This window comes from Falco biarmicus, unplaced genomic scaffold (assembly GCF_023638135.1).
Source record: "Falco biarmicus isolate bFalBia1 unplaced genomic scaffold, bFalBia1.pri scaffold_30, whole genome shotgun sequence".
Lineage (NCBI taxonomy): Eukaryota > Metazoa > Chordata > Aves > Falconiformes > Falconidae > Falco > Falco biarmicus.
Window position 1 is genome coordinate 1,234,894 of NW_026611861.1, and position 10,190 is coordinate 1,245,083.

Consider the following 10,190-nt stretch of genomic DNA (forward strand, 5'->3'; position numbering starts at 1 on the left):
TCATTTGTGGGTTCCCTGAAGATGTTCAATGTGTAGCCTATAGAATTTCTGTCACTGGCTTTAGAAATACTGTTGGCTGGTAGGCAAATGTGGAAAAAGATTGTTTCTTCCTTTGTGCCTAGCCCTTTGATTGTTATGTCCCCTTGGAAGTTTTTAAATCTCTTTCTGGACTGTGGTCTCTCCAGTTATCCATGATGTTTTCATAGTGACTGATTTGGCCCTGTCTAGTGTAAAAGCAACACCGGAATGTTGTTTCTCTTCTCCCTAGCCACTGCTGAACTTGAAGCTGGATCTGCTGGAGCTTCTCCCATGGTATCTTCTGACGGATCTTCAGAAAGTATCCACGTTGACAGGATCCCCTTTGCAGGGCAGTACAGGAGCACCGCGATGTTTTAACCAAAAATTACCTGATTTGAACAAAATGCTGGGAAAAAAGCTCTGGAAATCATTTTGTTTACATAGTGCGTCTATAGTTTCTCATCCCACAGTTCAGATGGGAAAATGTGTTTATTGCAGTCCGAATGTGAATTCTAAGTCTATTAAATGGATGTCAAGCACATTGCACTTGCCTGTTGGTTTATTGATGCATAGGTGTTTTATTTTGCACTCGCCACAAGAAGCACACCTATTTTTGTCGGACTAGCAGAATGACTCACCTTGATTCTTGAGCGTGACAGAATTGTCAAAATGTTTCTTGTTAACGTAGAAGCATTATTTTTTCTCCACTGATGTTCTGTGTTTTAACAAAAGCATTCCCTTTGTTCTGCTTAATCCTTTCACCCTATGTGTTTTTAATGTTTCCAGTGTTACTTTAATGCTTAGGACATCATTTGATGTGATTTGAGCCTGCTGCTTCAGTCCAGATGCCGTGACTGCTTCTGCCGATAAAGTGAAATCTTTACCAGTGGTCATGCTGGAGGACGGGGCACTTTACGTTGCTGTCACCTTATGCGCCTTAGGTTTAACATTACTGTGAGTGTGTAGCAGTGCAGAGAGAGTTACGTGGTGGGTTTGGTATGTTTGTTTTGGATCACAGGACCACAGAACGGGTGAGGTTGGAAGGGACCTCTGGAGGTCATCCGTTCTAGCTCCCCTGCTCAGGGAAGGCCGCCCAGAGCTGGTTGCCCAGGACCATGCTGGCTTTTGAGTATCTCCCAGGATGGAGCCTCCATGGGCAGCCTGTGCCAGTGCCCAGCCACCCTGATCGGAAAGAGGCATTTCCTGACGTTCAGCCCCAACCCTCCGTGTTTCCGTTTGTGCCCGTGGCCCCTCACGGTATTCATCTTGGGGTTTGTGTTAAAGGCCGCTGCAGCTGTAGACGTTCCCAGTTACTACATCGGCAGCTGCGCTGTACCTGAAACACTTCATGTGCGGGAAAAATGAATGTTAAAATACTAACTTCCAGTCTCCTCAGTACTTTCCAAACCTTGTATGATAGGGCAGCCAATCTTTTTGTTGCTGCTAGCAGCTGACGATACGGTGGCGGTAGCCCAGATGGTAGCCAGTGTTCTGGGACATTTGTGTCAATAAAAGAAGCAGGTTTACTTATTTCAGGGAGTTACCTGTTACTGAAGATCTGCGTTGTCATTTCCTGTGCACAGAAGTCAGCAGTGATCAGAAGATGACAGAACAAAGTCCCAGTTCTGGGAAAGGAAGAATGGTTGTCCCGAGATCAATTAAGACTGGAAAAATCTGGGGGTTTTACCCACTAATTCAAGGACCTGAGTTAACAGGCAGTGAGGAAAGCAATGAATGTTGCTGTGACGCTGTTCCTCTTTATATGAATACATATTTGTGAAGTTAATATACTGTATTTAATTCCAGGTATTCTGTTTCAGCTTGAAATTTAATAAACTTTGTCATCTAATATATGTCTTTGTTTTATCGTTCCCCTTCTTGACATCGCTTTCTACCCCTTTCCCTAACCGTACAGCTCTCCAGAGCGCTCTGCTCCTTTCAGCTCTGTTCGCCGCTGCACCTTCAGCCTGTCCTGGAGGCCAGGCAAAAGGCCAGCATGTGTGTATGTCCTTTTCCACAACTGTGTTAAGACCCCAGGCTGGTGTTGGGGTACTCGTGATCAGTTCCCAGACTTTCCCTGTATTTTAGAGCAGTCCTCCTTGTGGTTTGGGCAGAAGGTAGCAGGTGAGCTTCTGGTGGCCGTGGAACGCTGGGAAATCGCACAGGTTTTGATCCCCTGCAAAGGAAAAAGGTGTAAAGAAACTTCTCCAGCCTGCACCAGAGTGGTCAAAGAGAAGTTCAGCTTTTGCTGCTTTCTAGTGTCTCTCCACAGAGGAAGCAGGGACAGAACATGTTGACGTTCACGTTGTGTTGTCAGTCACTGTGATAAACTCAGACGTGGCCTGTGCTCAAGTTTCTTCACCGCTCTCTGCTGCCAGCTCTTAGTGAGAGGGGAGAGCTCTTGGCTGGTGGAGCAGCAGAGCAGAAATTCGGTGTTGGCATCTGCCAGAACCGGCATTGATGGCAGTTATGATGAGGCGTGAGGGGGGTACAGAGAAGGCCAGGCAATTCCTGCGCTCGAAAGTCCATCCCCAGTGTCACTGTGGGGACACTCCTGATGAAGCAGGAGAGGGCATGGCACTTAGGGGAGGCTCTGAGGCCTGGAAGACAGGGAATGTCTGTCCCATCTTCAAGAAGGGCAAGCCCGAGGAGCTGGGAACTGCAGCCTCACCGTGCTGCCTGGGAAGGTGGCGGAGCACGTACTCTGGAAGCCGTTTCCAAAGATTGGGGACAAGAAGTCGGTAGGGAGGAGTCAGCATGGGTTTGCACAGGGTGAAATCATGCCGCACTAACCTGGTACCTTTCTAGCGATGTGTGAGTAACTGAGTGGACAGAGGAAGAGCAGTGCGTGCTGCTTACCTTGGCTTTAGCAAGGCTTTCTCTGGCTTGTGCCCTAACAGTCAAGTTCAGGTTCAGGAACTTCCTGATCTCTTTCCAAAGGAGAAAGCAAGCGTGTTTCTTGATTTCTTTGCTCAGGTACATTAGAAACCCTTTGGGGTCAGTAGCTACAAGCAGGTTGCAGATCTTTGCAGTCAGTTGTATGGAATAAACAACTCTGTTTCAGAAAACCTTATTATGCCAGTTGCTTTTTCCTCATGAGCAAATGTGTCAGGAGTTTCCCAGGTTTTGCTGTCTTCAAAATACCACGTTGAATTGTGGCTACAAAACATTAGTTTTTCAGTTTCTCATTGGCAGAGCAGTGGTTGAGTAGTGCTGCTGCAGCACTAGTATGTCTACCCAGCAAGGCCTGACTCCTGAAACATCCAGGCATTTGCTTATGATTCATTGCTGATCGCTGCCACTCCGTTCCACTGATGCTCTGCAGAGGGAACAGTTTAGAAAAGCCTTGAAAACAATTCATTAATGCAATAAACATAAAGGACAAATCGGAGACAGGGCAGCTGTCTTCTCCTTTTTGATGTTCCAGCACAGGCACTAGAAATGGGTAAGCCCTTGCTGAATGAGGGATGGGTGAGCTGCAGCTGCTTGTATTGTCTGTGACAGCCATGAAACACTACATTCTTGAAATACAAACGTGAAAATCTGGTAACTCATTTCTTTTTTTCTCTATAAACCGACACCTTCCTGCTGAAGTTCATCATTTTCATATTGACCATCTCTGTGATAATAGAACCATGAACTTGACCTGTCTGCCGTGTTTGATCACACAGTCTTATGATTGGATGCGAAGAAAAATCACGGTTACCTCAGTCATAACCAGTGGGGATTAATGAAAGGGGAAAAGATCAGGTTATTGTATTTTCTTGAAGAGAAACCTTGGGTCGTTCTCTGCTTTCTGTTGCAATACAAAGATTCCACGAAAAAAAAAATCTCGGGAGGGGTGGAGAGAGGAAAACTTTGAGCTCATGCAGTTGGTAGGACAGCTTGACCTACATACCACTGAATACTCCATTGGAAAACTCAGGAGAACCGTCTATTGCTAGAATTCTCAGTTATAGTAGCTGAAATACTTCTGTGACTCTGAAAATGATAAAATAATTCTTGAACATAAACCAGATTTTAGCTGAGAGAAGGAAAGATTTACACAGTTAATTTACTACTCCCGTTTATGATACCTGCTTGTGTATCTTTTAGCTACGTAAGGGTACCAGAATGGGTTTGACTTTTACATAGCAGCTGGGGGGAAGGCAGCGGTGTGTTTTGCCAGAACATATTTTTCATTGGTAAAGCTGCTCTGCTCAATGAGAGACTATCACCAGAGCTGTCCGTTGTGTTGGGTTTTTTAAAGTGATTTATTAATCAAAGATGTATTGTCTGGCAATTTTTTATAGTTATGTGTTGGCTGCAGCAAGTGCTTTTGGACAAAAAAGGAACAAGAATATTTTTTCATTCTCCATTTTATTTTCAAGACTAGAATTCTTCAAAGCTAATTTTGGTATTTTTAGTTTCAAATCAACATTTTCAGAGCAAATTAAGTTGTGTAAAATTAAGCAAACGGGAAAGCAAAACTGTTTGCAGTAGTTTGCTGCTTTTCTTGGTGTGGTTTTGGCTTTGGGCAGCCTCAAAACTGTTTGGGTTTGCTTTGTATTGTTCTCTACCTCTTACTTTCCCCCAGACATACTCATTGAGCTTGAACAATCCGTGACTCCTACTGCTCAAAGGCTGTTGTCTTACGCAAGCAGCTTCTTTCTTACAGACTTCCATGAAACTCAATTTTATCTTTTTTTCTTTGTTAGTAATCCAGATTAAAAGGTTAACAGGAACTGTAGAGTTACATATAGCTTTACAAGCAAGAACTTAAATAGTTAGGCATACTGACTGCAAGGGGGAAGTCAGGATAAAAAAAAAGTAAACCAAATAATACTGTGGCTAAGAGATGAAAAACATATTGCTGTTACTGCATTTGCGAAAATGGTAGCAATTTTTATGGTAAGTAATATTTTTTTCTCAAAGTGACTACAGTTGAATGTGATTTACAGAAATGAGCTGTGGTGTTTTGTTGGTTTTTTTCCCCTTTTCCCTGTTAGTGGGCAGGAAAGAATCAAAGTACAGGGAGTTTTTTATTGCTGCACTTGAGTATGGTCTTTTTGAACAACCTGCCTGCCAAGTTTGTTAGGAATCTTACTTAGATGGCACTGTTTGTTACACTTGTTAGAATATTGCCAAATAGTAGCTTGAAATGTGTAGGTGAAGTTGCACTGATAGCTGAGCTGATTTAACAGCTCAACAGTGCCAAACAAAACTCTTCCTCTTTTCTGCCGGTGTGCCTTCCACCTCCCCTTGTATAAGCTTCGTTCAGAATGCTCTAAGACGCTGCAGCTCACTAAACTATTAGACAAAAGAAAAGTTCTTTGCCAGATTGTAGAGCTGGATCAGCTTAGCACAAGGGCTAAAGAGCACCAAAAATGGCTTAATGCGGAACTAAAAGTTGGTGCATGGGGACGAAGGAGGAGTTTAGGTTTTGAAGAGGATCTGATTCTTCATCCTTTAGTGGACCTGAGCTATTAAGTTGGCTCCAAGGTATGTAATGCTACCGTTTGAGAAGCTGAATTGTACAACATGTTTTTCAGGAAAAAATGTTGTGCCCAGAAGTTGTGGTAAATTCTTCTGAGTCCCTGTCATGCGTCCGCCTGCCCCCCCGTCAAAACTAAATGCATGATCTGAGTCGATCTGTCCTCTTTAAGACTATACGTATTTTCTTCTGATCTGTTTCTGTTATTTTTTAGAAAGTCTTGTCTTTTTTTGTTGTTGTTGTTTGAATTGCTGATGCAGTAGCTACCAGAAGGCGGAAGATGACCTCACCAAAAGCCAAGAAAGGCACAGCATCCAGAAGGGGAGTCCAGAAGTAAATTATAGATGGAACAACAAATTAAGTTGCTCTTTGCCTTACCTCTGGGTTGTCTTTTTTTTTCAGTTACTGTAGCACTGGAATCTATTTCTTTCCTTTTAAAGTGATGAATCCTGAAATGTTGTTTGTACCTGTTTTGAAGAATACATGTTTTATTAAAATAGATGTTTATTAAATAGCTGTTTTATTAAAATATTTGCATGATTTATGAATACTTCAATACGAATGCAAAGTTTTGCCAACTTTGAAGTGAGGATGTGTTTTCTTTATATACACAAATCCATGTCTTAAAGGCAAACTAAAGTGCTTTTTTCTGCTTTATAATGTAGAAATAAAGCTTTATTTACTTTTGTTGTGGGTACTTTATAAAGAACAGTGGTGTTGCATCTGATTTCTTCTAATTTTGAGTGAGTCCTATTGAGGGCCACTTAGATGTACACCAAGAGGAAGTCTGAAATGGTAGAGACACCTTTCAAATATTTTTCAAGCGTTTGAATTAAAAAAAGAGAATGTAAGACAAAAGTCACGTCCTTGCATTCCAGTTTGTTACAAAATATGTTTAAACAATTATTTGGAGAACAGGTAGTGAATGTTAGTTATTTTTTTCATAGTATTTGTGTTTGTGTCACTTTTCTAATTACTCAGATTTTCTCTGGAAAGGAGGAGACCAGCATTTCAGACATAGGGCCCAGGGCAAAGAAAAGTACAAACCAAAACCCAAGGTCCATTCTCAACTGCCCCCTCAGGTTTTCTTTTTATGTTAGTGAAAAGCTGTAATTATTAATAATTTTGTAAAGTGTCTAGTTCCAGTGAAAGGTTGACTCACATGTGCTTCTCATAACAAAATTATGGTTTACCTTTTTTTCATAGTTGAGAAGCATGTAACCTTCCAAAAACTTTCTTAAAAGTACTTCCTTGCCTGGCTTTGAGTCGTTTTCAGAGTTGGAAGTAAAAAAATGCAGTGTTTAATTTTGGTGTGAAATACCACTACTTTACATTTAGATACTGCAAAAAAAAAAAAAAAAGTTAGGGCATGAACATTATTCTTATGAGGGAGAGTGCTTTATGAAGTTCGGCAAACCAAAATGAATGCATGTGAGCCAGTGGGTGGTGTATTTGTGTGGATGTCCAGTGCTCTGCTAGCTTGATTTTATGTCTGAATCGTTACTGAAATAAATATGTTGTAGCATAAAATGTTGAATGAATGCTGAGGTTATGTTTTGAAAACAAGGGAATCCATTTTTTCTAAATAAAACTGGAATAACATATTTAAAAGTTCGTTTCTACTCTGACTGCTATACAGACTCAATCAGCAAAGTGTGGCTGGTGACTTTAAGCATAGCATTCTTTTCATTTCAGATGCAAAAACAGGACTGCTAAAGCCTCTCGCATATTTAAAACTCCTCAAACCAAACTATCATTTTAATGACTTCATTTAATCATTTTGTTCAAAAAGTATGTTACGCTCTTCCGAAGAACTGTTGTCAGGAAAGCATATGGTATTCTCTTGCTGTCTTGCATACTCAAAGTTAATGTCATCCTTTTGTACTTTAGTTGTTTGACATTTTAATTGTTTTAGAAACTTACTTACCAGTAAACTTTCTCTTTATTTTGAAGGTTACAAGCAGTGTGTTTTCTTTTGAGACTGCCAAAGCCAAATGCAGGAAACACAGGTATTTCCATATATTTGAAATGTATGTTCTGAGGTGCAGATTTCGTAAGCCATCCCTGCCTCTTCCCACCCCAAAAAAGTCCTGGAAAAAGTTTGTACTGGCAAGTGTTCTGCAAAGAAAAAGGGTGCTTTCCATCCGAGGTGAATGTTGCTTCAGGGCTTGCCGTTGCTCACAAGAGACTGCAAAACTACAGTCTTGGCAAGCAAGAATGTCTTTGGCTCACTGTGAACTGCAATGATGTTTTAAAGCGTGGGATGGTCAGGATAAGCGAAGCGGAAGGCTGTGATAATCCCTGTAGTGCTACTGTACATACCGCGTGCTGTATGTGCTTGCACACGTGTGTGTTGTTTTGCAGAACAGGGATAGGGAAACAGTAGGATTTTGTTGCCATCCCTGTTTGAAAGTGAAGCCCCCAACACAAAAGAAGCAAGCTGCCTTTAGACTGCATCTGCTGCTCCTGATGGCTCCAGGTGTGTGTAAATATTAGAGAACAGCAGGGTCCTGCATTCCCAGAGCCACGTGAGCAGTGCCGTGAAGAGAAGTGTCCTTGCTGGTATTGCAGTCATACTCCCAAGCTCTCCTGCTGTTTCCAATCTGTGCGCGCAGCCGTGAAAAAAACGGACTGACATTTCCAGCACAGCAGGGAGACTCTTGAGTAGGGAATGTAAAAGACTCCGCTACCTATGTTTCAGAGTGGCCACTATACATGATAAATCTTCACAGGAGAGCTAGTCGGCACTTCAGCTGATGGTGTAATGAGGCTATTGATAATGAAGCACGGAATGCTTCTTTTAGTGCTTGAACGCTTTGCAGACAGATTGTTTCTATTTTTTTTCCTTAATCGAAAATATCTGGCGAAAGAGTCAAATTCAGGATGGGTATAAGATATTTTTTAGATGGTGATGCTTTGCTAATTTTTACAGGAATATTTCCCAATAAGTTAATCTAAAATGATAAGGTAATTCCCTATGTCTGTTACAGCTAGCATTCAGAAGGGGGTCAGTTGCTTTCCTGAGTAGTTTGACAGACTTTACTCACTGTTTTATCCTGGTGAGCTGCCAGATTTGGGATGCCATAATAACAGTAATGCAATTAGGTTTTCTGCACATTGTCTGGCTGACTTCTTAGTTAAGAGTTTCTTTCCCTTTGGGAATAAGACTAGACAGACTGTCATTTGCTATTACTAATTCTGCTTAGCATTATCACTGGAGCTTTTTTGTAATTAGCTGTCTTAGTTGGCTCTTAAATTTTAATAGCCAATTGAAGCTACATTTTAGCCAAGTTCCCTATCTAAATTGCATTCAGTCCATTAACAAAGTTGGTTCAAAGGCTCTTAAAACAAAAGCCAGTAGATGTGGTTAGCACTCCCATGTTTGCAGCAGTAGCAGTACCAGCCTCCAATGAATATTCTCAAGAAATGGCTCTTCCTTCTAGCAAAGGAAGTGAACAAAGAATGACCAAAGTTTGTTTTGGGAAAAAAGGCTGATTATGCAGAATACTTGTAGAAAAAAAATAGAATTGAAGTGCGTCATTTCTGGAAGAAGGTGGGGGAGATGCAGAAGGGGGAAATTAATGGTTCTGCTCAGACTTGACAGGTTCTGGAAAAGCCAAATAAACGAAGTTATGTTTTTCTCCATTTCAGCTGATCAAAATTATTAGCAAAACCATCTGAAGCACCTTCTGGTGGAATTGTCATCTTGCTGAGTTTAGTTTGTAAAACATCCTGCCAGACATTAAAAAAACTGTAAGCATGCCAGCACATAGGCTCAGAGCACCGCTTCTCTAGTCGATAGACCCTATAATTTTCTTTTATACTGAAGACCATGGCTGGATACCTTAGCCTCCCAAATAATTTAATGTAACATCAGTCTGAATTTTTTATCCCTAATAACACTTGTTTAAATTAGATTTTTCTCCTCTTTTCTTTCTTTAAGGTGTAGACAGGAGATTAACAGCCTTTGGATCATCCCGTGACAAATAATGGCTTTCTCAGACTTTTCTGCTTTTAAAAAAATAAATAAATCTTTACTGTTGTGAAGACATCAAATATTAATACTGCTACAGTTTTAATACAGAGTCTACTAGTTGCTGATGAGTTGTTTCAAGGATGGTTTGGTTTGCAATGCCCTGTATGTGTGACGATAGGTAAGTATCAGTGGCTTCATTGCAGGAGGTGTGAGGCAAACCCCAGATTATGTCTGAATAATCAGTGTGTGTGTGTGTATATATATGTGTGTATATATATATATATATGCTTTTACCAGCATATATAGTGGGACGTCTAAATTAGAGTTTCCAGAGTGCACCACTTCCATTGTTCAATAAGACGTAGAGCTGGAGCTCTTTGAACGTGAGTTGGATCCTGTTGCTTGTAGCTGACCTGCAGTATCAAACCGACTGGAAATGCTCTGTGGCAGGAAGTGCCGGTTCCTTCATCTCTCTTGCTGTTCTGGGGGTGCTGGGCTCTCTGTGGTGGTGCAGTACTCAAAGGGAGAAGGAATCTCATCTGTCTGAAGGTTGATTTTCATGATGTCCTTTCTCACAGGTAGGGAGAAAGCAGATGTGGTGGGATCAACTTCTCTGGAAATTCCTAGAGTCCTAGTTGATCTCATGGATAGCTTTATGCAACCGCATGCTAACTCACATGCATTTCAGTTTTCTTCCCCCATATTTTCAAGACTGAGCAACTG

General features: G+C 41.3%; 1 pseudogene; it reads left to right on the forward strand.

The window, feature by feature from the left end:
• Nucleotides 1–1,867, forward strand: part of LOC130143465 (ankyrin repeat domain-containing protein 26-like) — a 70,238-nt pseudogene extending 68,371 nt beyond the window's left edge.
• Nucleotides 1,868–10,190: the final 8,323 nt, after the last annotated feature.